This window comes from Marmota monax, unplaced genomic scaffold (assembly GCF_021218885.2).
Source record: "Marmota monax isolate L192 unplaced genomic scaffold, Marmota_monax_Labrador192_F-V1.1 WCK01_AAM20220418_F8-fsc00083, whole genome shotgun sequence".
Classification (NCBI taxonomy): domain Eukaryota; kingdom Metazoa; phylum Chordata; class Mammalia; order Rodentia; family Sciuridae; genus Marmota; species Marmota monax.
Window position 1 is genome coordinate 8,047,649 of NW_026692848.1, and position 23,231 is coordinate 8,070,879.

Sequence of the window (23,231 nt, forward strand, 5' to 3'; positions counted from 1 at the left end):
GCCTTCTCCGCTCCCAGCCTTTCCTCTGTATCCCAGGTCGGGTGAGAAAGAATGTGTCCCTTGGGTGGCCTCCTTCATGGCTAGGGAAGCTGGAAACTCGCTCTTGTGCTCATGCACTTTCTCCTGTGTGGGACACTGTGGGCCAAAAGACACTTCGCTGTTCTGCTATGGACAAAGTGACACTGCTCCTTTTGTTCCCTCCAGTGTGTTCATTCTCAGATTTTTGGTTCCAGTCATGCTAGAACTTCTCTGCTGACCTCCCACAGAAGTCCATGGGTGCTTGTCAGCGTCAGTGCCTCTGTGGGGAGATGACAGTGGAAAGCCCCGTTCCGACCTCTCGCTGGCATCACTCTCCCCATCTGAATTTCTCAACCAGTGTGAGAGCAGAGCACACAAGGCCCAACTGTGATCCTGAGTTGTGCTTGAGCCGATTTGCATTCTGTGCCTGTATTGGAAATGCTTTATCCCTGTAGGTTTTAAAGCCACATTCTTTATTCTAAGTTCAACTCTCTGATCTGTGCAAGAGAAAAAGACTTTGTTATTTATAAGCTGTGAGCAGTTTCTTTGACTCCTGATCCAAGGTGAAAAGCATTCTTCAACCAGGGAAAGCACCACCCGAGGAACATACCCACTGGGCCCCCCGTGGTGTGGTCAGTGGAGCCCCCGCCTACCAGCACTGGCTGTTCAGGGTTTGTTCCACCATATTTGATGGGTTAGGGCTTCAAACACTGTCTTTGAGCCCTGCACTCAGTCAGTAGCATAAAGAAGAAAGTCACCATCGGAGGGTCACCAAATCAGTGGGGTCCCCTTGGGCAGGGGCGCAGAACCTCATCTGTAACCTTATCGGGGGAGACTGGCTCACTTATCTGCAAAGCCCCTCTCCCCAGGGGAAGGAACCTCGGGTCTCAGCTGTGTGTGCTCTAACAGGGGGTCCTGAGCCACGACTCTGGGCAGCCTGAGTGGGAGATGGGCGTGGTTCCGTGAGCTGGAGCAATGGCACCCCTTCTCCTTACACCCCCGGCTGGCCTCCTGGGCTCCTTCTACCTTCCTTTCCCCCGAGGGAAGCAATGCAGGGGGAATGCGGTCTGGGACTGTGTGGGCTGAGGGTGGTGAACCGGCCTTCGGCTCCCTGCCCCCCTAGGTGTCCTCCTTTGCCTCCACAGCGGTCCTCAGGTATCTGGGGGAGGAATGGTCAGAGGCCCATGACTTGGCCTGGGCTCTTCCGCAGGAGCTCATTCTTGTCTGCAGAATGTTTTCTCACCCAGTGAATTTTTAAGCAGGTAATGAATCACGAGGTGATGCTGTGGTGAGTGAAGGTTTCCAAACAGCACTTCCCCACTGGCAGGCACGTTCCCGCAGAGTCACGGCTCTGACTCAGCTTCCTGAAGACGAGTGCGTGGAAGTGGGTGAAAGTCAGGGAGACCAAATAGGTCAGAGCACTTTCAAAATCCTTGTCTTAAGCACCATGAAAAGGGGTCAAAGGTACTTGTGCTTTTCTCTCTACTGCTCTGAGGCCATACTGTCCCAGATAACTCTAAGAAGCCAGGCCTCAGCTTCAAGCCTTCCCTCGGTGTCCTGAAAGAGTTACAGGACCTTTTGAGAGAGAGAGAGAGAGAGAGAGAGAGAGAGAGAGAGAGAGAGATGCAGGGAAAAGCTAAGTGCTAGCCTTGAGAGTTCACCCATTAATTGTGAACATAAGCTTCGAGGCTTAGTAAAGACAAGCCCTTCCTTGGAGTCCCGTGACACGTCTGTGCTCTCAGTCGTCTTACTCGCTCCTCCATTTCTTCTTGATATCATTCTGCAGAGCAGGCTGGGTGAGGCAGGCAGCGACTCTCTAGGTCACCTGAGCTTCCAGTGACACCTCTGGCTAATCTGGAGCCATTTCCAGTTTGGGGACCTTGGATCTAAGGTGTTCAGGCTACTAAAAGCCTGAGGAGGTCTCCACGAGTTCCCCCTGGAGTTGAAGCCTCCCATGGGTGCTTGACGGACAAGTCAGGGAGAGCAATCTCCAAAGGAAATACCGTGCAGCTGTGGCTCATGGGAGATGGCTACTGAGTGAGCGAGGCAGTTGGAGCAGCCAGCACCGCATCCAGAAAGTTCATGCTGGGCTCCTCCACAGCACATGAATCATCAGAGAACAACCAATCTAAGGATCGCAGGAAAGGCAAACATCATTTGCACTGAGGAAACATTCATGGCAATGGAGCCTTCTGCTGAGATGGAGGGGCGTTGGGCAATGTGCGTATTTTAGGAAAGCTTGTGTGGAAGATGATTTCTTGAGCACACTAGGAACTTGCTGAGTACTGTACATATCTTATCTCATACCCTCGCAGAGATCCTACCACATAGTAAGGCTAAAGTTCCTCATTTGAAGGGTGAGAAAACTGAGGCTTAGAGGATTAAGTATCCCCTTCTCAAGAAATGGGGAACAAGACGTGAGCTCAGGAGCACCTGCTTCCCATGTGGGCTCTCCAGACAGAGGGAGCAGCCCAACTTTGTGACAGCCCAACTTTTGGGAATCCTCAGATTCCCAAAGCCCTTCTAGGGAGTTGGTATTAGGTACCCAGCAATGGCTTCCTCCCTAGGCTGGTGACCTGACCAATTTTAAAGTGTTTTCCCAGCAGCAGGGCTGCTGCTCCATCTTGCTCCTGGGCCTGGTCATCATAGAAATTGTTACCTGAGCCCAGAGCAGGAGTTTGTGACCATTTAGCAAGAATGGATGGTGCTACATATTAGAAATTAATGAATATTTGCTTGTTCTCTTTTCTCTTTGAGTTTTTTAATGTTTTCTGAGTCTCATAATATGCAGTAGGTGCTCAATGAATGTAGATGGAATGAATAAATAAATAGACTGGCTCCACAGACAGATTTGTTGAGGAACTAGAATCTTTGACAGGTTGAGGAACTTGTCCAACATCAAAAGCTAGGAAGTGATAAAGTAAAAACCCGCAGCCAGATGTCTGTGTTTCAAATTATGTTTTGATTATTATTTGATAAATTATGATGCTATTTCCATAAATTAATGATGATGAAATTCAAAAGAACAGCAATTTTACAAAATGCTAGAGATTTGCTTTTGAGAGCTTATTCTCCTTCCTTCTAAACACTGAAATTTCGAAGCAGGGATATCTTCTCACAAGCTCAACCACCACTTAGCACATCAACAGGGCTGACTGAGCAGCTTCCAAAAATGGGGTGGGGAAGGTTCTGAAGCTCATCTGCTTTGGAGTGTCATCTGATAAGACTTCGGCAGTGACCTTGCACCACCTCTGCCCACAGTCCCAGAGCTCAATAAACAACGAAGGCTGCTGGGCAGAACATTCACCAAATTTCTGTTCCAGACGGTGACTGTGGTGTAAATCCAGCTGGTGTTTATCACTGTTGTGTGGCCAAAGAGAGAGGGAGGGAATCAGGAGATTGGACTCCACAGGGACAGTGATGGCAGGTTCCACCAGAAGTCAGAGCTTCATCTCCTCTGCCCGGTGGGTGCAGTCTCAGCCCCAATCCTGTGTGGGAGCCTCCTTGCCACGGTGACTCTTGGTGAGCATCTGTGAGTATTTCCACAGTTTGATTGTCAAGACCTCCCATCGGGCCCTCCCTCCCCAGATTGAGTTGCTGTTTGACCTCTCCTGGCTGCTTATGTGTCTTGTGACCAGTAAAGAATGGTTAAGAGCTGCCTTTGCGGTAAAGATCTGGGTTAGAAGGCCAGCTTAGTCACTGCATTTTTCTGGATAAGAAAGTGAATACCGCTGTGACAAAAAAGCCCTAACACTGGAGTGGACTAACACAGTGAAAGTTTCTCTCTCCCTTGCAGAATGCAAGCTGGCAGACCCTCTTTCAAACTGTAGCCTGCACCCCTGGAGCATGTGACTTCCCATAGCAGGGGAAGAGAGAAACGGAAGAGCCCACCAGCTCTTAACAGCCTCCAACCAGAGTTGCCACATACCACGTCCACCCATGGCTCATTGACTAGAACTAGTGGGATGCCTCTAATCCTATCATAAAGATGTAGAACGTATGGGCATCTGTCAGTCCTAATTGCTTGCTATGGCCTTTTACTAACTATGTGGCTATGGATATAACTTAACTTCTCTGAGCTTCTCATACTTGAAAACAGAGATTCCTTAGAGGTGTGTCATAGGACCAAATAAAGCAAAGTTATGTCAAGTTCCCCGTCTTAGTACAAATGCTAATAGTAAGTGCTCAGTATGCTTGAGGTATGTAGCTGTTAAGGTTATGATATCAAAGCATAAGAGTCATATTTTCTATTTCTCCGATAATCCTCCACCATAATAACCAGTAAGATAGAAATAAAATAAAATGCATCATTACTTAATTTAGAAGGATTAGAGAGCATGCCTGCTCAAACACATGATTCTAAAAATAGAAATATGTTCTCAGTTTTTCACTTATTCATCCATCCAGTGCAAACATTTTCCAATGTGTTCAGTATATTACATCTTCTATTAGGTTCAGGGGTACATGGCAAAGTCTTAATCCCAAGGATTTTAAGGGATTGTGGAGGGAAAAGGAATAGTATGATATACCACGAAGCACATTACAAGGTATGATGTGAAGAAGGTGCAAGTAAAATATGACAGAAACACGGGTGAAGAAGATATAAGTAACCCTGAGTCAGGGAAGTAATCACCAAAGAAGAGAGGTAGTTCTTAGAGGATGGCAGAAATTCATTAAGGAAAAAAATAGGGGTGATGTCCTGGGCACTACCTACTACAAATAGTCTATTTAGTACCTACATTGGTTATCAATGGCCATACGATTGTATCTGTGTCTGTTAACTAGCTTATTACAAGTCATTAATGGCTTACAAAATCATTACGGGTGCTGAAGAAATAGGCTCTGTTGGGTGTTCAGGAATGTGTCCTAAAGGCTCACGGTAGAACTAGCCACCAGGGAACTGCACATAGTCAGGTCTGCTGCATCTGTTGACTCCAGATCTTGCTGTGATCTGCACCAGCAAATGGAGTGCCTACTCCTTGTCAGATGACACGCAAGATAAGCAGCAGACCCTCAGGCCTCTGCCCACGCTGGTGTAAAAAGCAAAAATCCCAAGCAATTGTCAACGGCACTTACCAGCATGAACAGCAGACACCTGGCCTCTCTCCTGCCTTCGGAATCTCACGTGAGAACAACGGACTGACTGTCCTAATCCTCAGTCACAGAGGACCCTGGATGCCAGAGAGCTGAGAAATGTGGAGCATTCTCCAGATTCTTCAAAGTATGTTGAAGCAACGTGGAATGGAGAAGAGCTGAGAGTGGAGAGAAGGAGACGGAGAGGCGGAACCCGACTCACACACCACACGGGGACATGTGACTGAAGCCCTGCATGGCACCCGGGGTGCTCTTATGCCTTAGTTTAAAGTACATTTAATTCAAATTTAAAAATAGACATTAGTAAACTAGAACAGGAGGTACTCACTAGATTTATTAAATAAATTCAAGAGCCATTTGTCTAAACAAAAGTTAAAAAACAAAGAACACTACTAGTAAATACAATAATGATTTATTTGATCATTACAATTATAATGATTTATCCTACATTTAATAATGTGAGAAATTTATTGTAAAAGTAGGATATAGTATGCTAAGTCATGATATGTCTGTAGAAAAATACTCTGTAGCACTTAGAAACAATGCTTAATAAAAATATTATTGTTTATGAGAATAAATGATATATACCAAATTAAAAAATTAAGAATTAAGAGAGAGCCAGATACAGTGACATATATCTGTAATCCTGGGGACTCAGGAGGCTGAGGTAGGAGGACCGCAAGTTTGAGAACAGTTCTAGCAACTTAGTGAGGCCCTACAACTTAGTGAGACCCTGTCTTAAAATAAAAAATAAAAAGGACTGGGGAGTGTAGCTCAGTAAAAAGCACCCCCCAAAACAAACAAACAATCAAAATAAGTCAAGAATAAGAAGCACATGGTTATATACAAATGGCTTATGTATATTTTGCATGTCTTTCTTTGGAATTGACTCTTTTACTGTTATGAAATATCCATTCTTATTATTATGAATACTCCTTGTTTTTTGTTTTTTTCTTTTTTTTGGTGGGGGCCGGTACTAGAGATTGAACTCAGGGGCACTTGACCACTGAGGCACATCCCCAGCCCTATTTTATTTACAGGGTCTCATTGAGTTACTTAGCACCTCACTTTTGCTGAGGCTGGCTCTGAATTCATGATTCTCCTGCCTCAGCCTCCTGAGCCACTGGGATTAAGGTGTGAGCATCATGCCAGGCTAATACTCTTTGTTTTTGTTTTTTTTAAAATATTTTTTATAGTAGATGGACACAATACCTTTAACCGTTATTTTATTTTTATGTGGTGCTAAGGATTGAACCCATGCCCCACATATGCTAGGCAAGCACTCCACCAGTTGAGCTATAGCCCCAGCCCTAACACTCCTTGTTTTAAAGTCAATTTTACTTAACCTCAATACAGGTAGCTTTTATGTGCTTACCATTCCCTTGACCTAATTTCACATCCATTTTTTCTTCCACCTATTTGTAACTTTTTAATTAAAATACGTCTTTTACATACCAGACCTAAAAATTTACTACAGAGCAATAGTTACAAAAACAGCATGGTATTGGCACCAAAATAGACTGGTAGACTAGTGGTTCAGAATAGAAGACACAGAGTCTAAACCACATAATTACATTTATCTTGTATTAGACAAGGGCACCAAAACATACACTGGAGAAAAGATAGCCTCTTCCTCTTGGTGCCAGGAAAGTTGGAAATCCATATGCAACAAAGTGAAATTAAATCCCTATATCTCACCATGCACAAAACTCAAATCAAAGTGGGTCAAGGACCTAGTAATTAAACCAGAGACACTGTGTCTATCAGAAGAAAAAGTAGGCTCAAATCTCCTTCATGTTGGATTAGGCCCCAACTTCCTTAATTAGACTACTATAGCGCAAGAATTAATACCAAGAATCAATAAGTGGGATGGATTCAAACTAAAAAGCTTCTTCTCAGCAAAAGAAACAATCAGTGAGTTGAATAGAGAGCCTACAATTCGGGAACAAATTTTTACCACATGCACATCAGATAGAGCACTAATCTTTAGGATATATAAAGAACTCAAAAACCTTAACACCAAAAAACAAAACCAAAAAAAAAAAAAAACAAATTGCCCAATCAATAAATGGGCCAAGGACCTAAACAGACACTTCTCAGAAGAAGATATACAATCAATCAAAAACTATATTGAAAAATGTTCAGCATCTCTAGTAATTAGAGAAATGCAAATCAAAACTACTGTAAGATTTCATATCACTCCAGTCAGAATGGCAGCTAATAAGAATACAAACAAAATAAGTGTTGGCGAGGATGTGGGGAAAAGGCACACTCATACATTGCTGGTGGGACTGCAAATTGCTTCAGTCAATATGGAAAGCAGTGTGGAGATTCCTTGGAAATCTGGGAATGGAACCACCTTCTGACCCAATTATCCCACTCCTCAGTCTATGCCCAAAAAGGACTTAAAAACAGCATACTACAGGGACACAGCCACATCGATGTTTATAGCAGCACAATTCACAATAGCTAAACTGTGGAACCAACCTAGATGCCCCTCAGTAGATGAATGGATAAAGAACATGTGGTGTGTATATATATATATATATATATATATATATATATATATATATATATACACAATGGAATATTATTCAGCAATAAAAGAGAATAAAATCATGGCATTTGCAGGTAAATGGATGGAGTTGGAGAATATAATGCTAAGTGAAGCAAGCCAATCCCAAAAAAACAAATGCTGAATGTTTTCTCTGATATCAGGATGCTGATTCATAATGGGGATTGGGGGGGAGCATGGGAGGATTAGATGAACTCTAGATAGGGCAAAGGGGAGGGAGGGGAAGACAGGGCGCATGGGGGTAGGAAAGGCAGTAGAATGTGATAGTCATCATTACCCTAAGTACAGGTATGAAGACATGAATGGTGTGACTCTGTGTACAACCAGAGATATGAAAAATTGTGCTCTATATGTGTAATATGAACTGTAATGCATTCTGCTGTCACATATAACAAATTTTTTAAAATGTAAAAAAAAAATGTCTTTTACACAGAGAATTGGATTTTGCCTTAAAATCTAGCCTGGCAATCTCTCTCCTGGTTTAGTCCTCTTATATTTAATGTGATTACTGTGTGTATTTCTTGTCATTTGATCTGTTGTCTATTCCTCCATTCCATTTTTTGTTGCCTTCTTTTGTGTCAATAAAGTGTTTTATTTTTTGTCAATAAACTAATTCATTTTCTTTCTTATTGGATTTTTACCTCTCTTTTTAAAAACCATTTTCAAATGGTGGTTCTAGAGATTACAAGATGAATCCTTAATTTATGATTATGTTAGCTTCTGCATTCCTGTTACAAAAATACCTGACAAGAACAACTTAGAGGAGGGAAAGGTTATATGGGGATCATAGTTTCAGAGGTCTCTGTCCATTCTGGCCGACTTCATTCCTCTGGGCCCACGGTGACGGTGACGGGGCACATCACAGGCGGAGAACCCAGTAGGGGAAAGCTGGGTATGGTGGGGTCAGGGAGTACAGAGAGAAGGGAAGGGGCCCCCAGGAAGGGGAAATCTTCCAGGGCACCACCCCAGTGGCCACCTCCTCCAGCCACACCCCACCTGCCCACGGTCACCACCCAGACAGTCCACTCAGACCAGGACGGGCTGATCAGACACAGCTGCCACAGGGCAACCACCTCACTCCTGAGCATTCCTGCAGAAACACAGGGGATCCTGCAGGAAACCTCATATCAAACCATGGCTGCTGAGAGCCAGAGCCCAGTCGGAATGATGCATGGCATTTTTGCCAGAACGGAGTGGTTGAGAGGTGGCACCAGTGAGCCATTGAGATGATGATGGTTATGTTAAGTTGTATATTCAATTGTATATTAGACCCCTGCTGTCCACCTGGGGGGGGGGGCGCCTACTACTTTGGAGTTCTCACGCTACTTTGGAGATCCTGGAGAGTTCCCGGAGAGTTCCCGTTGGTTGGGGAAGTGCCGGAGGAGGGATTTCCGGTTGGTGGTGTTGCTGGAAGGGCCACTTTCCCGGGAGTTCGGATAATAAAGGAGTTCCTGTTTTGAACCTACAAGTGCCTCGTGGCGGCTCGGTTATTTTGTGCCCAGCCAGACTGCGGCACATGGCAATAACAGTCTACTAATTTTGTACCACTTTATTCTTCACATTTCACAAATATGAAAATATTTATTACAGCCTTCCATCTTTCCCTTTTGAGCTACTGTATCAGTCATTTATTTTATATATGTCATAAACCCCATCTTCCAATGCTATTAGTTTTGCTATGTTATTTCTTTTATGAAACTTAAAAGGAAAAAAATCTTGTATTTTTTTAAAGTTGTTTTTTTAAATCTGCCCCTGTATTCTTGTGCTCTTTAATTTTTCTTATAATCTGAGTTTTCATCTGGTATAATGTCCTGTCATTTATTAATTATTGTAATGAAGTCTTGCTGGCAATGAATTGTCTCAAATTTCATTTACCTAAAACTCTCTCTCTCTCTGTCTCTCTGTCCCTCTGTCTCTCTCTGTCTCTCTGTCTCTCTCTCTCTCACACACACACACACACACACACACACACACACACACACACACACTCAACAGACTTCAGAGCTTTAAAGATACCACTACCTTCTGGGTTCAGTTGTTTCTGAGGCGAAGTCAGTCTTCTTTAGAATTGTTCCTCTGAATCTAATGGGTAATTTTTCTTTTCTACTTTTAAGGATTTTGTTTTGTTTTTATCTTTGCTTTTCTGAAGTTTAACTATGATCTTCCTTGGCATGGTTTTATTTTTATCACATAAATTCTAAACTTCTTGGCTCTGTAGATTGATTTTTTAAATCCAAATTTGGGGAAATTTTGATCATTATTCCTTTATTATTATTTTTCTCCTCCCCCATCCTTACTCTCCTCTTTTTCTAGGACATGAACAGATGTATTAGGACACTTGATCTCCCTCAGGCTGCTGGGGTTCTATTCATCTCCCCCCAAACCTGCTCTGATCTTCAAACTGGAAACATTTTTTGGATCTGTCATTGAGTTCACTGACCATTTTTTCTTCCATCTATAATCTGATTATTCAAATAGTTTTTCCACTGTAAATTTTGTTTTTCTCATTTCTCAAATTTCTATTTGGTTATTTTATATACAAATTTCTATTTGGTTATTTTATATTACAAATATAAATTTGTGTGTTTTCATTTCTCTGCAGAGATTCCCTACCTGCTTGCTCATTAAAAGCAAATTTTCCTTTGTTTTTGAACATACTTATAGTAGTCATTTTTAAGTTAATGTGTACACATTATATTTCTATTGGCTATATTTTTCCTTGATCTTGGGTCAAAAATTTCTGCTTCATATATCTAAAAATCTTGTGTTAATATGCTGGGCATGGTTGACAATATTGCATAAGTAGTTCTTAATTTTTGGAATTGTTCTTATTCCTAAGGGGTCGCCTTTCTGGTGTTCTAGCTGGATATCTGGGGTATAACTGAAGCTCTCCATTCTGGGCAGGCTGGAATTCACTGTCTTTCAGAGTGTCCATCTCCAGGATCTGTTACTCTCTCAACCCCATGGAGAGAAGCAGACTCTCTTCAGGGCCTCTGAGAACAACATCTAGTCCTCAGCCAGGCCACCCAGAAGCCTTCTCCAGACCTCTCCTCTCCACACTCTTACCTCCCTCTCTGCCTTCCTCATATCAGAGCAGCTCTCTGTCTTGAGCCCCAGACACCAACATGTACTTTCCCAGAGAACTGAGACCATCTGCTCTTTTTTCTAAAGTCTTCCCTCCTTATGCTAACATTAAAAATTGTCCCCAACAGAGAGCCAATGTGTACATAGGACTCACCGCATGTATTTTCCTTTTCTCAGGAACCCTAGTAGGTTCTATGCCTGAAAGCAGTGCCTGTCCTAATATTTTATGCCTTACAATTGTCTGTGGTAGAGAGGTGACTCTGGCATCAGACACTTCAACTGGTCAAAAGTGGAAGTCTCTCTGTGTGTATATTTGAAATGCATAATAAAAGAAATATCAAGAAGTAATAATCATAATCAGATTCCATTAATTTTAATCTAATTTAAACTGGGAATAATTTGAATTTTATAGATACTATGTAAATATTATGATTTGACAAATTTCCATCAGGTGTGTCTATTATGGCTTTTGCACTTGGATGTGGTAGGCAGGGAGATCCTTGTGTGGCTAACAGCTCCTCGAGAATTTAGCATGAGTTGAAGGGTCTTGTTTAACCCTGAGACTGAAGTGGCACCCCCTTTCTCCACCATGGCTGATTTTCCGACTGTCAGCAAAAGAGTCTCTGCAAAAGAGTGCAGTGTAGATAAACTTCCTATTTTCATGTCACCTTGTTTACTTGACCACTAGCCGAGAAGATACCAGCACTCCAGGTGCTGGACACCCCCTTACTAGTTTTTCATAAACATATCCAGTATAGTACTTTGAAGAAATGTGCAAACAAGGCCTCTGGTCTTGAGCTGGGGTTTCACAGAGATGTCTACAATTTTAAGGTAAGTTACAAATGGGCCCATGGTAACAGCTGGCAGGGGAGGAAAGACAAGGGAGAAGCAGCTCTCCCCTTCTCAGGTGTTGTCCTTGAAGGGTTAACTTGCCCAAAACACTGAAAGAAAAAGCTGCTATATGTGAACTTCTGCAGACTGTGAACTTCTGAGCCCCTCCCCTTACATCTGGGTATAAAATTCTGAAACTCCCTGAACTCGGGGTTCAGGGGATTAATTGATTACACCAAAAGCTGTGCCCCCTGAACCTGGCTGCAGCCAAATAAAACTGTTTCCTGCTGTCTTCGGTGCCTGGCCTCGTTTGTCCCTACAACAAGACAGTTTCCTAGGATGAGGTGAATGATTCCCTTAGTCCTAATACTAGACTGTGGATTGGCCAAACTTGAGAAGCTAGGATTATGGTAAAATGAGTAACTTAAAGAGAGGTGACTAAAAGGGCGGGGGAGAGGGAGAGAAAAGGGAGAGAGATGACTTCAGTAGTGAGAGAGCTTAAAGTACAGATACAGAATGTAGTTCCTGTCACATTTCAGGTGCTAAAGGAGTGTGATTTAGAGGAGAGACAGCTATTTATTTTAGTTTCCTGAACTGTGTGAGGTGAGAGTGTGACTGACATCCCAGAATACTATAAACCACCATCTAACCAACATGAGCCATTTGGGAAGCTCTTTATCAAATGTTCTTTTCTCTTCAGTGGTCAAACCCGGCCTCTACAAGGACAACCTAATGGACCAGCCACATTTCAAGCTGAAACCTAATGAATGCAATGCAGTTTTAAAAGAGTTCATGTTTAAATCACACACACACACACACACACACACACATCTATAAAGACCCCATAAAAAGATGCTTATGCTTCCAAGCACACTGAAGACAGTCTACATTGTTAGCATTAGTGAAAGGAAATTCGACCTCTCTACAGTTAATTCATTTCAGGTAATTTAGTGTCCTATTTATTTTTTCCTATTAAAATGCTTAGACTTTTGGTCCCGGCAGGATATAGAGCACCTGATTCTGAAGGGTGTTTGGTAAAGAGGGAAAGGCAGATCTCTGCCTGGGCCATGGAGAGTTGCTAGGGTTAGCCCGAGGCCCAGGTTGAGAAGGGAGAGTGTGGAGAGTGTAGCCGAATACCTGGGTATAAGTGAAGTCTCTCCATTCTGACCCATCATCGCAGCCCACGTGAGGTGGTGTTTCAGGTTCAGACTTTGGAGTCAGAAGCACCAGATTACAGCCCTAATTCTGACGGAGACAAATTAACTTGGTCTCTTGGGGAACAGTTTCCTCTTCTGCAGAATGTTGCTTATCATTGTAAGGACCTCTCGGAATTCATGTGGTGCTTCAATGAGGTTATGTGTGTAGGGTCCCAAGCCCAGCTCCTGAGGACCCCAAGTGTCAGTAGAGGCAGAGGTTCTGATGACAAAGCATGTCTCCTCCGTAAGTTCTCTGGAAGACAGCACATGACTAATCAAATAAAGCCAAAGCATGGTGGTTTCGACATGTTAGATGCTAGTGGATCACAGGTGAGGGATGAAAAATGATCCCCCCTTCCCACCTCTGAGTGACTGCTGGAAGAGGTCAGCACAGATGTCCCTGAGTTTGAGGTCACCACATTATAAGGAACAAGAGGATGGGAGTGAATGGTGGGGCTAGAAAGAAAAAGCCACTTCTCCCCTCCCCAGTTAAAGCCATTTCTCTGTAGCTGAAAGGACTTCTGTCAGTCATTCTCCTGGGTCAAAACACGGATGTCCCCTCACAAAATGGTGTGAGGGGGAGCTGCCTGGTGACTAGGAGAGTGGACGGCTGTTCTCCTACTTCCGGCCCTTCCCCAAACTCCACGGGCATGAGGAGTATAGTGCATGTGGATCCCACAGGACCTAGCTCAGAGCACTCAGGGACCGCCATCAGTCCTCACCCCAGATTGGGAGCAGTGGAGGACAGGGACAGGCAGGGTGCAGCTCACCACTGTCCAGGCCTGGAGAACCAGGCCCCTTCTTCCCAGTGGCGTTTGGAAATAAAATTAGAACCCAAGGCACTGTCCAAGTCCCGTGTTTCTGTGAAACAGCAGCAGTGTGGCTAGTCCTCGGTGAGATCTCCATGGAAGCTGGATGGATCCTAAGTGCTCTTAGTCATCTCTTCCTGAAGGTGCTGTGTCACCTCCTCAAGTCAAGCTGGGAGTCCTCTTGGCGCACCCCGTCTTTCTGTGGGTTGGAGACACAGCGTGTGAAGGTAGGTTGTTGTGACGTCTCTTGAGCTTCTTCCAGAGAAGCTCCTCGTGAGTCGCCAGGTGTCTTCAGGAAGCACGCACCACTTACTGCGGCCCACTCCCTCCGCCATCATGTCACATTCAAATCTTGCCTGCTAGAGGGGAAAATTTTAAAATACGGTATGTGATAAACAAAATTTTGCTTTTTTAAAGAGGATTTTAGAAAACGGGACAAGAAACTTCAAAAATTCCTCTTCCCACTCTGCTCCAGCCGTGGCAGTGTTGCTGAGGCTGAGCTCGGAGGCAGGCCGACCCCTGGGAAATCCAAACCCAGCTTGTGGCAGGTTTGCAGCCACTGTTACCGCTGCTGACCGGTGACGAGTCCTTGCTCCCCCAGTGTTGAAGAATAACACCAGAGAAGCACGCCGAGGCCAGGTCAGAGTAGAAATTAGAAGTTTATTGAAGGACAGCAGAAAAGACTTCTCCCGGAGGAAGAAGGGGACCCAAGAGGTGGAATCCGTGGAAGTGCGGTTGTCTCCCCTTTTTATAGTTCTTTCAGTGATGGAATGTAGGTGGGAAGGCCCGAGGGGTGGGACACAGGTGGGCCAAAGAAGTAATCTGGTCAGGAAGGACTTCTGAGTCAGCACCTTTTTGCTGGGGGCTGTTCATTAACATTTCTTTGAGGTGGACTTTGGCCTAGGGCCTTTTCGGGACTTCATTAACATTCCATGAGTTGTCCTGCGTTTCCCGGAATCATTGCCAGCATGGCCTCCATTTTAGATTTCACTCGGTATTAGACCCGATTTACCTAACTACACTGACTACCTAACTTTAAATCTGGCTTCACCCTCTCAGGGAGACTGGCAGGTGCTTAACAGCCAAGTTGTGACAGTGGGAATCTGTGAACTGGCTGAAGGAAACATATGACTTAGAGACCAGGGGAACTCACCCCTTGGTGCTGCGTGGGTGGGAGCCTGGGCTAAGGCCACGGAGTGCTATATCTGGGACATCTGAAATTCCCGATGAAAGGACCCGTCATAAATCTCTTTAGGATGTCACAAATTTCCAAAGTGAAGGAGCTCTCTCAAGTGTCTCAATCAGAAGATGTTTTTCTTGGGGCCAGAAGAACAAAGAGAGAAGCCCAGCCACCCCTCTGCGGCTCTCTTGCCAGCTCCAGGCGCCAGGCGGGAGCCATGATGCAGAGGCCAGCAGTGACCTCAGCTCTGCAGCCTGCTGTATCAGCCAAGCCTCAGAGCCTGCGGCCTTGACCTTGACCCCCTGAGTGCCTGAAGTCAGGCTGGGGCTCCACAGGGCTGCGTAGCCCAGCCTCTGAGGAGGTCAGAGGTGGAAACTTTATGGACTCACTGTGGGATTTTCCAATTGGGAAGCCAGGATTTTTTCCTCCCTGTATGTTACAATAATAAAAAATAATTACTGCAGCTATTGAATTTTTATGCTAACCACACCAGACCCAGACATCTGCGTTAAACTAAGCTGGAGAATCTTTAGTGGAGATTTTTCCACAGCTGCAAAGCTCTGCAAAAACTAGGAAATGGCCAACAGCTGCTGTAGCTGCAAAAGTATTACAAGAATGAAGATCTTTCAAATAGAAATGGCTGATTATGCATATCAAAAGGCCTTAATGAACAGCAGTTTCTTTTGGATAACACCACAGAAATGAGTAACAAGCCATTAGTTAGAACTATGAAGATAAAACTTTTCATTAATCATCCTGAAGCTTGGAGGAAGAGGTGGAGGGAAAGGGGTGGGCCTGTGTGAGATTTGGAAGATTATGTTCCAATTGAGAGCAGCCCAGGGAGGGATTAGCAGCCCAGCTCCTGTCAAGAGGAGCAATCAGCTGCAGGAGCTCTTTCCTAACTGAGGGGCCAATTTCCAAGCTGCTTTTTGAGTATGTTGCTTAGTATTTTGGAAACTAAGAAACAGCACGACGGCTGCCTAATGCTCGTGGTAGCCCTAGAATAGACATGGCATTCGTGTCTTGGAGTGGAATTTTAAGTTAAATCAAATCAATTACCTTTTCTAAAAGAGCACAAGTTTGTAATGTCTGTGGAGTTGTCTCTGGCTCTCCTTGCTGTGTGCACCAGCAGGTTACCAGAGTTTGCACCGGCCAGAACAGAAGGGCTCTAGGTGGGCAGGTGAAGGCCAGTCCCTAGAGGCAGGGCCACCCTCGCCCACAGTGGAATCCTTTCATTTTTCTAGGTCATCATTATCCCAGGCCCTGTGAGATCTTTTAGGAGGCACCAGAATCCAGGGGAGACATATATGGGGGTAGGAGAGGCGATGTGTGTTGGCAAACCTCGGATTGGTGGAGCAGGCTGGCAGGCTGCCATATTGGGCGGGGTTTCTACATTACTGGGGGGGATTGCTTCATCCTAGAAAAACCTGCATCAGTGCTCTCAAGGCCTGCAACTGATTGGATGCTGCCCACCCAACGTTATCAAAGTTCATCTTCTTTCCAACAGTCAGCAACTGTAGATGGTAAGCACAATACGTGAATGTGTGGCCAAATAGCCAGGCACTGTCAGCCAGCCAAGCTGCCACGTAAAACTAATCATCACACTTGAATTCATTTCCAAAATAATTCTACAACTCTTTGACTTTCTGAAGGAATAAGGTCCTTAAAGCCACCACTCCCGGCTGAGTTGTGCGCAGGCAGCAGGGTGTCAAATTGGTGGGACCAGGGTATTCGTATCACATCAAGAAGTGGAATGATGTCACTTCCCTGGGTTCAAAGTTTAATAAACTTTCTAATTACTGGAATATTGAAAGGACACAATAAAGATCGTTCAGGGCTGAAAGATCAATGCCACTTAAATTCCACACAGCCTTCCCCTGGCTGGAACTGGGCCATGCAGGTGTGGAGGCCTGCCACGGGTTTGCTCACTGAGCATCCATTACGGTGTCGGAGGGAAGCCCCAGGTAGAAAGGCGGCCTGGGAATCCTGCTGACGTCCCTGGGGCATAAGAGCCAGGGCAGCCTTGTGCCGTGGCCACCCGCTTGCTGAGGGCAGCTGCTCAGGGCTTCCCAGGACACCTGTTTGGCCAAGTGCCTGCAGTATTCAAAAGACAGGGTGCTGGGCCCCGAGCCCCAGCCAGCCTGGGCCTCTGCCTGCAGGGGTTGTGCCCTTGTCCCTGAGGCCCGTGGGTCCCCCGCCTTCCTTCTTGCCTAAGTTGCCAGCGGCCTGCTGAGTTTGGAGCTGGTGAAGGGCTGACAGCGCTCTGATTGGGACACTCATTGCTTAACTTCTGGATTGTTGGTGGCCAAATCCAGCACAGAGCTGATTTGGGGGATTCCGTTTTTCTTCTCTGGAACAGCCTGACTGTGACTCTTGATCTCGGCTCCGCTGTTGAAGCCCCTCCTTCCAGAGTGAGAAGAAATCCCATGTCTTCAGTGAAGCTCTCCTGGCTCACTCTAGCCAGGGCACATCCCCCTCCTCGCGTGCCCTGGAGGCCATATTTCTTCTATTATTCATCTACAAACCTCCGACCAGGTTCAGCTTTTATCTCTTAATTTCCTCCCTTCCAAGCTAAGCCCATTGGTCACATTAATTCAAAACCTGCACCATACTGTACACCCCACTCCCACAAACACCACCTCTCCATCAGTCTGTGAACACACAGACACATGTCCCCAGACAGAGCAGAGATTTGGGAAATGCTGAGAGGTGCTGAAGACTAACTACTTTGCAAACTAGTACACGATCATTTGACACATCATAATGACCTCTTTTGCAGTATGGACGTTTACTCACAGAATGTCATTTTCATGCAGTTTTACTACTTCAAAATTGGACTTACTGAGCAAATACTGTGTGCCAAGGACTACCCAGGGTTCTTTGTATAGGTTTTCTCATGAAATCTCACAACAACCCTACGAGGTACAAATCCATGCACGTTTTCTAAATGACCAATTGTAATTCAGAATAGTTAAATAGTTTGCAGTTAATAAATTATGGGGTGGGGTTATGTCTGTGTGCGTCTACTAATAGCAGTCCACAAGGTACAGTGTAGGGATGGTAAGGAGACAGGAGCAACTCCACCATTTCCATGAGGAAGGTGGGACAATGGGGAGGACAGGTTGGGCCACGTGTCATCTGGAAGTTGTGTGAGCTTAGATAAAAACTTAAAGTCATTTCAAGCAAGACGTCTTCATTTCTTATTCTGCAAAATGGGGGTAAAAATAATTTTTCTACCCAACACAGAGGATCCACCTGGTAGAAATACAGGGTATAGTTTCAGGTGTTATTTAGAATCATATCCTGTTTGGCTTCATGGAGCATTCTGGATTTCATACCCTACTCAAAGGTTTCAAAGTCAATGTGAGATTTGATATTTGTCAATTTTTTTTTTTTGTTTTATATGAAACCTACATCTTGGGGCTGGGGTTGTGGCTCAGCCATAGAGCGCTTGTCTAGCACGTTATAGGCCCTGGGTTCGATCCTCAGCACCACATAGAAATAAATAAAAAACAAAATAAAGTTACTGTGTCCAACTACTTCTAAAAAATAAATATTAAAAAACCCCCACATCTTGATGTTCACAGGCGGAATCCCCAGACACACGCGTCCCAGGGGCGGGAAGCCACTTGCTCTTCAGTTTTCCTCTCTGGCTTTCTTGCGGTCTTCTCTGCATGTCACAGAGGCCACCAAGGTTCTGTCATTTCACTTTAGGTTTTAGTGTATTGTTATTGGGAAATGATTAATCTTCGTGGGATGCCACTTCTGAAGTAGTACCCGTTTGAATCGATAAGGTCTGTCTTATTGACATTAACATAATTGTGTTAGTTTATGTGACAAAATATCTGAAAAATATCAACTTAACAAAGGAAGAGTTCTGTCTTGGCTCATGCTGTCAATCATAGTCACTAGCCCTGACCACTTGGACCTTTGGTTGTAGTACATCATGGCAGGAGCATATGGCAGAAGAAGCTGTCCACCTCATGGTGGCCAGGAGAGAGGAGGAGGGGCCTTCTCTAATGCAAGAGTGAGTAGGACGTGCGTGTCTCTCTCACCTCTTTCCAAAGACGCTCCTCTGGTATTTTTCAATGGTAACACTTAAAATACGGTCACGCTCTACTTAGAACATTTCTGATAGAACCCAGTTTCCATTTGTACTGACCAGTGGCTCTTTTAGGGCAACTGTGCAACTCCATTCTTCCTCTGAAAAGTTCTGTTTCTTGGGCTTTCCAGGGGCTGATGCTCTTGTGCCACCAGACCAGCACCAGGTCAGAACCAGCCAATATTCTTTCCTTATCTACACGGATACAGGGAACCAGATCACAGTATTTTTGTCCAGGGTACCTTGCCCCTGCCTCCAGGCCTGTGCTGCTGGCCCTCCCTGTCCCCCGGTCCCTGGCCTCCTGGCCTCCTGGCCTCCTGGCCTCCTTTGCTGTCTTTCCCGTGCCCTGGAGAGCCAGCCCTGAGTGCTGATTGGGAAGAGCAGACTTTGTCCCTCTTTGGCTGACATGTCCCCTACTCTGTCTGGTACAGACATGTAGCAGGCTTGGTTCTCCCAGCTGAAGAAGGGAGGGAGGCAATGTGCTGTGCGTGAAAATGTGAACACGCTCCAGCCGCTCTCCCACGCTGCCTGCCATCTTCACAGTGACTCAGACGGGGCCAGGAGGACAAGGACAAGGCACCCCACGCATTGCCTGGGGCGTTAAGCACGCAAGCCTACACAAGTCAAATCTGGCTCTCAACTGTCTTGTCCTTCAGTTGGGGAATAAAATCACAAAATGTTTATTGGAAAAGCATCCCATGCACTCGAAGTCACACACCAATATGATGTACTCCCATGTCTGTTAAATACAATCACCACATAGGATGAAAAACAGACAGCGTCTGTCGTCGCAAGGTCTTGGTGCTGATCTAATGGGAGACAGGAGACCACACTTTCTGGAGGACTCTGCGCTGCCATTTTGAAATGAATGTGGAATCGTGATCGGAAAAAGGAAATGGGGAACAGACGAGGTACTTTATAAATAATAATAAAGACGCATTGGGTTAGCCTCCTGGGTGGCTGTAAAGTCAGAACAGAAGTGAGTGTGGCAGCCACTCAGCTGTGGTGCAGAGACCCCCTAAGAGGGCATTCCACACCCAGGTCCCTGCCTGCGTCAATGTTGGCATCTGTCAGCGTCAGGGTGGTCCAGCCAGGGCCCAGGAGAGGCTGGGATGAGGGGGCAGGATGCAATGGGCCAGAGAGACCCTTCCCTTCCAAAGGAGACTGGGAGACGGAAGGAACTCATGTAGGAAATATAAAAGCATAAATATTTGGAAAAGGAGTGTCAGTCAGGATGGAGGGTCTTGTAGACAGTTTAAAAATCTGACAGGGGTCTCTTACACAGCCCCAGGCATGTTTATTCGGATGAAAATGGTGGTGGTGGTGGGAACCAATGACACTTGCTCTGTTTGGATTTTTAAATGAACTACTAAATATAGGATCTTATATTTTGAATGTTATTTGTGTTGCAAATATCTAAGTGAAAAGAACACCCAAGGAGTGTTTCAGCACCATCCTGCATTAGGGTTAGCATTCAGTTCTGCCTTCACTGTAAAATTCTCTGCTGTGTCCTGCCTGATTCTAACTAACAACTTAGACTACTGTGTTAACTGGGAACGTTTTCCACCTCAAGCAACAGAATACCTGCACCAAAAGTGACTGAAGCCATAGGGCGGTTGTAAGTACTCCACACAGCAAGACTTCACAGAGATAAACTTCCAGGTTTGTGCACATTCTGGTTTTCAAGGGTGTGGATTCCTTTTGTCTTTGTGTTCCTCAGTATTGGCTTTTTATCCTTAGGCATGTCTCTCGACTTGGCAAAGTAGCCACCACAGCTCCAATATTGCATTCCTGTACAGGTAAATTTAATATAGGAAGGGGATGTATCTAATGAAAAAAGAGATTTCTTCTTACAACAGAAGAGACAGAAACATGTCCGTTTTAAAAATAAGTTGCAATGGCAGAGGAAAATATTTCCTGGTAGACTCCCCTCTGCCACCTCACAACCAGACTTGGGGAAAGTAGCCAGGGTTAGATGCAAAGCAGTCTGGGATAAGGTACACGGCAAAGAGGAAAGATTGTCATGATGGCCTGAGGCAATGACCCACCATGGTCTAGAGTAGTCATAGGGCCACCCTGAGTGGAACCAGGGTTTTGTTAGCAAGGAAAGAAGACAGAACCACTACGGTAGAAGATTTTACCACAATGGAATAATGCAGCCGTCAGGTTTTAAATTCCAGTGGAGCTATTGGTGCCAATCCAATAAAGAGGACACGGTTCTGAGAAAAAGGCAAAAGAATGTTTATTGCTTTGGTAGCAATGAAGAAACACAGGGTCTCCTGTCCCAGGGGCTGTGATTCTTCCCATCAGCAGGAACAGGGGGCATTTATAGAGGTGCCTCAAAGGCCACATGCCACGTGTTCTCTGTTGGAGTGGTCACTCACTTGTTAATGTGGGAGAAGGTCATTTCTGAGATCTTCTGGTGCCAACCCCAAAGTCTGGATGACTTTGTCCCTGTTTTGGGTGTGTGCTCAGGGACAGATAAATCTGCCTAAAATGGGGAAGAAAGGTGATCCTGTTTCCCCTGAGATGAGGGAGGGGAAGAGGTTAGGGAGGAGCAGGGAGACAGGAAGAGACAGACTCATGTCTGTTTTAAAAATAAGTTGCAATGGCAGAGCAGCAAGGGCTACATTCAAAGCATGAAGTGGACGCTGGTACAGCCACCTGTATTTGGCTGGCGTTAATTACATTAAATTTAGTCGTGAAGATCCCTTCCTACTTGAGTCCTATTAACAAGTGTGGAGATGGAAGGCACAGCACCAACAGCCTAACCTAGGGTGCACTCTTGAAGCAAGAGCCGGCCTCACCCACACCAGCTGAGCTTCCCTCAGTCCCAGGCATCCGCCATCCAACAAGGTGCAACACCAAGCTGGAGCCAGGTGGGCTGCCTCTGACAGTCACTTCCGGTTGCCATACACCCCTTCTGTCGGCTGTGTGTCAGGGCTGGTTGGCTATTTTGTGGCTTCAGGTTCTTAGGACCTGTTCTGGTTTTGAGGGCTGCCTGATTCTGGAATCATGAATAAAAGCCATTTGAAATCTTTCAACTCTGTTGTAATTTACTTTTGACATGAAAAATAAACTCTATGTTCCCCAAAGGCTGATCTTTCAGTAAATGGTGTTTGTGATGGGATGCAATAGTTATCATTTAACAGAATTTGAAACAAGAGGAAAGAACATTGGATTTATGTAATGGACCAATAATAAAAGACGGAAGGGGAGTTTAGTAATCCATGTACCAAATATCTGCATATTTTTTGAGTCTTGAACAAGAATTCGAATGAATTCAAATAGATTAGCCATATAGGTTTCAGCTTCAGTTATTTATTCTTAAAAGACAATGTGATGATACATTTGGGATAAACCTGAGAAACAATGTAAGTAGTTATTTCATAAGTCTGCAGATTAATATTGACATAAGACAATGAAACCAAATGGCTTGTAGAACTGCTAATGAGTAGCTGATCTCATGGACTAAGTGCAGCCCGAAGAATCTAGATGCTAAGTTAGGTTGTGTGTTCCAGTCATGGAACAAGTCTTCAGCTTGTTCCTCCACAGAAACAAGGCACATTGAAAAATCTCATTTGCATTTGGTTACAATGGTGAGCAGTCCCCCGAGTGCAAACACTTAACAAATGGATCACCATTGTGGGAAATACCTCTAAGCAATTCTTACTTTCTCTTCACTTGCTTTCCTCAATTTTTGCTTTTCTTGCTACAGTGTATACAACTTGTAAACCACCTCCAGTCCTGTCTGATGCAGGTAATAGTGTATAAACAAACACCAAACTTAAGACACCCATCCCATGTGTGTTCAGTAATATTGTGAGTATCAAGTAATCTGTCCCCTCCTCAGGCCCTTTCAACCATTGAAAAAGTGGATGTTTGTGTACATGAAGCATACGTAACAAAGTAATGAACAATAGAACTGTGAACGTTTCACTTCCAAAATGACAATGTGAGGTGCCATGTGGGTCTGCTCCTCTGCTAAGAAAGACAATTTGTGAAAACACCAAACTATCAAAGTCTTTGAACATTGTTCTAAGGGCAAAGAGCAAATGCAGAAAACTTAAGAATATCTACCAAAAATCTATAATACAATTAAGAGTCGGTGGCATTTAAATCGTTACCCACTACTTTCCTCTGAGCTCAGTGTGACAGAATACTCCATTTCAGGAATCTGCAGCCAACAAACAGGGTCCTGATATCAGTTGTAGGCTGTGGTATCTTCCTGGGAAGAGCAGGCTGCTAGCCCCTCTCTTACTCTGCAGCTTATGTAGCAAAGGCTCAGTTCCTTCTCCACCAATGCCCCAGTCATGGCGCACTGAGAATACTGGGACCACGT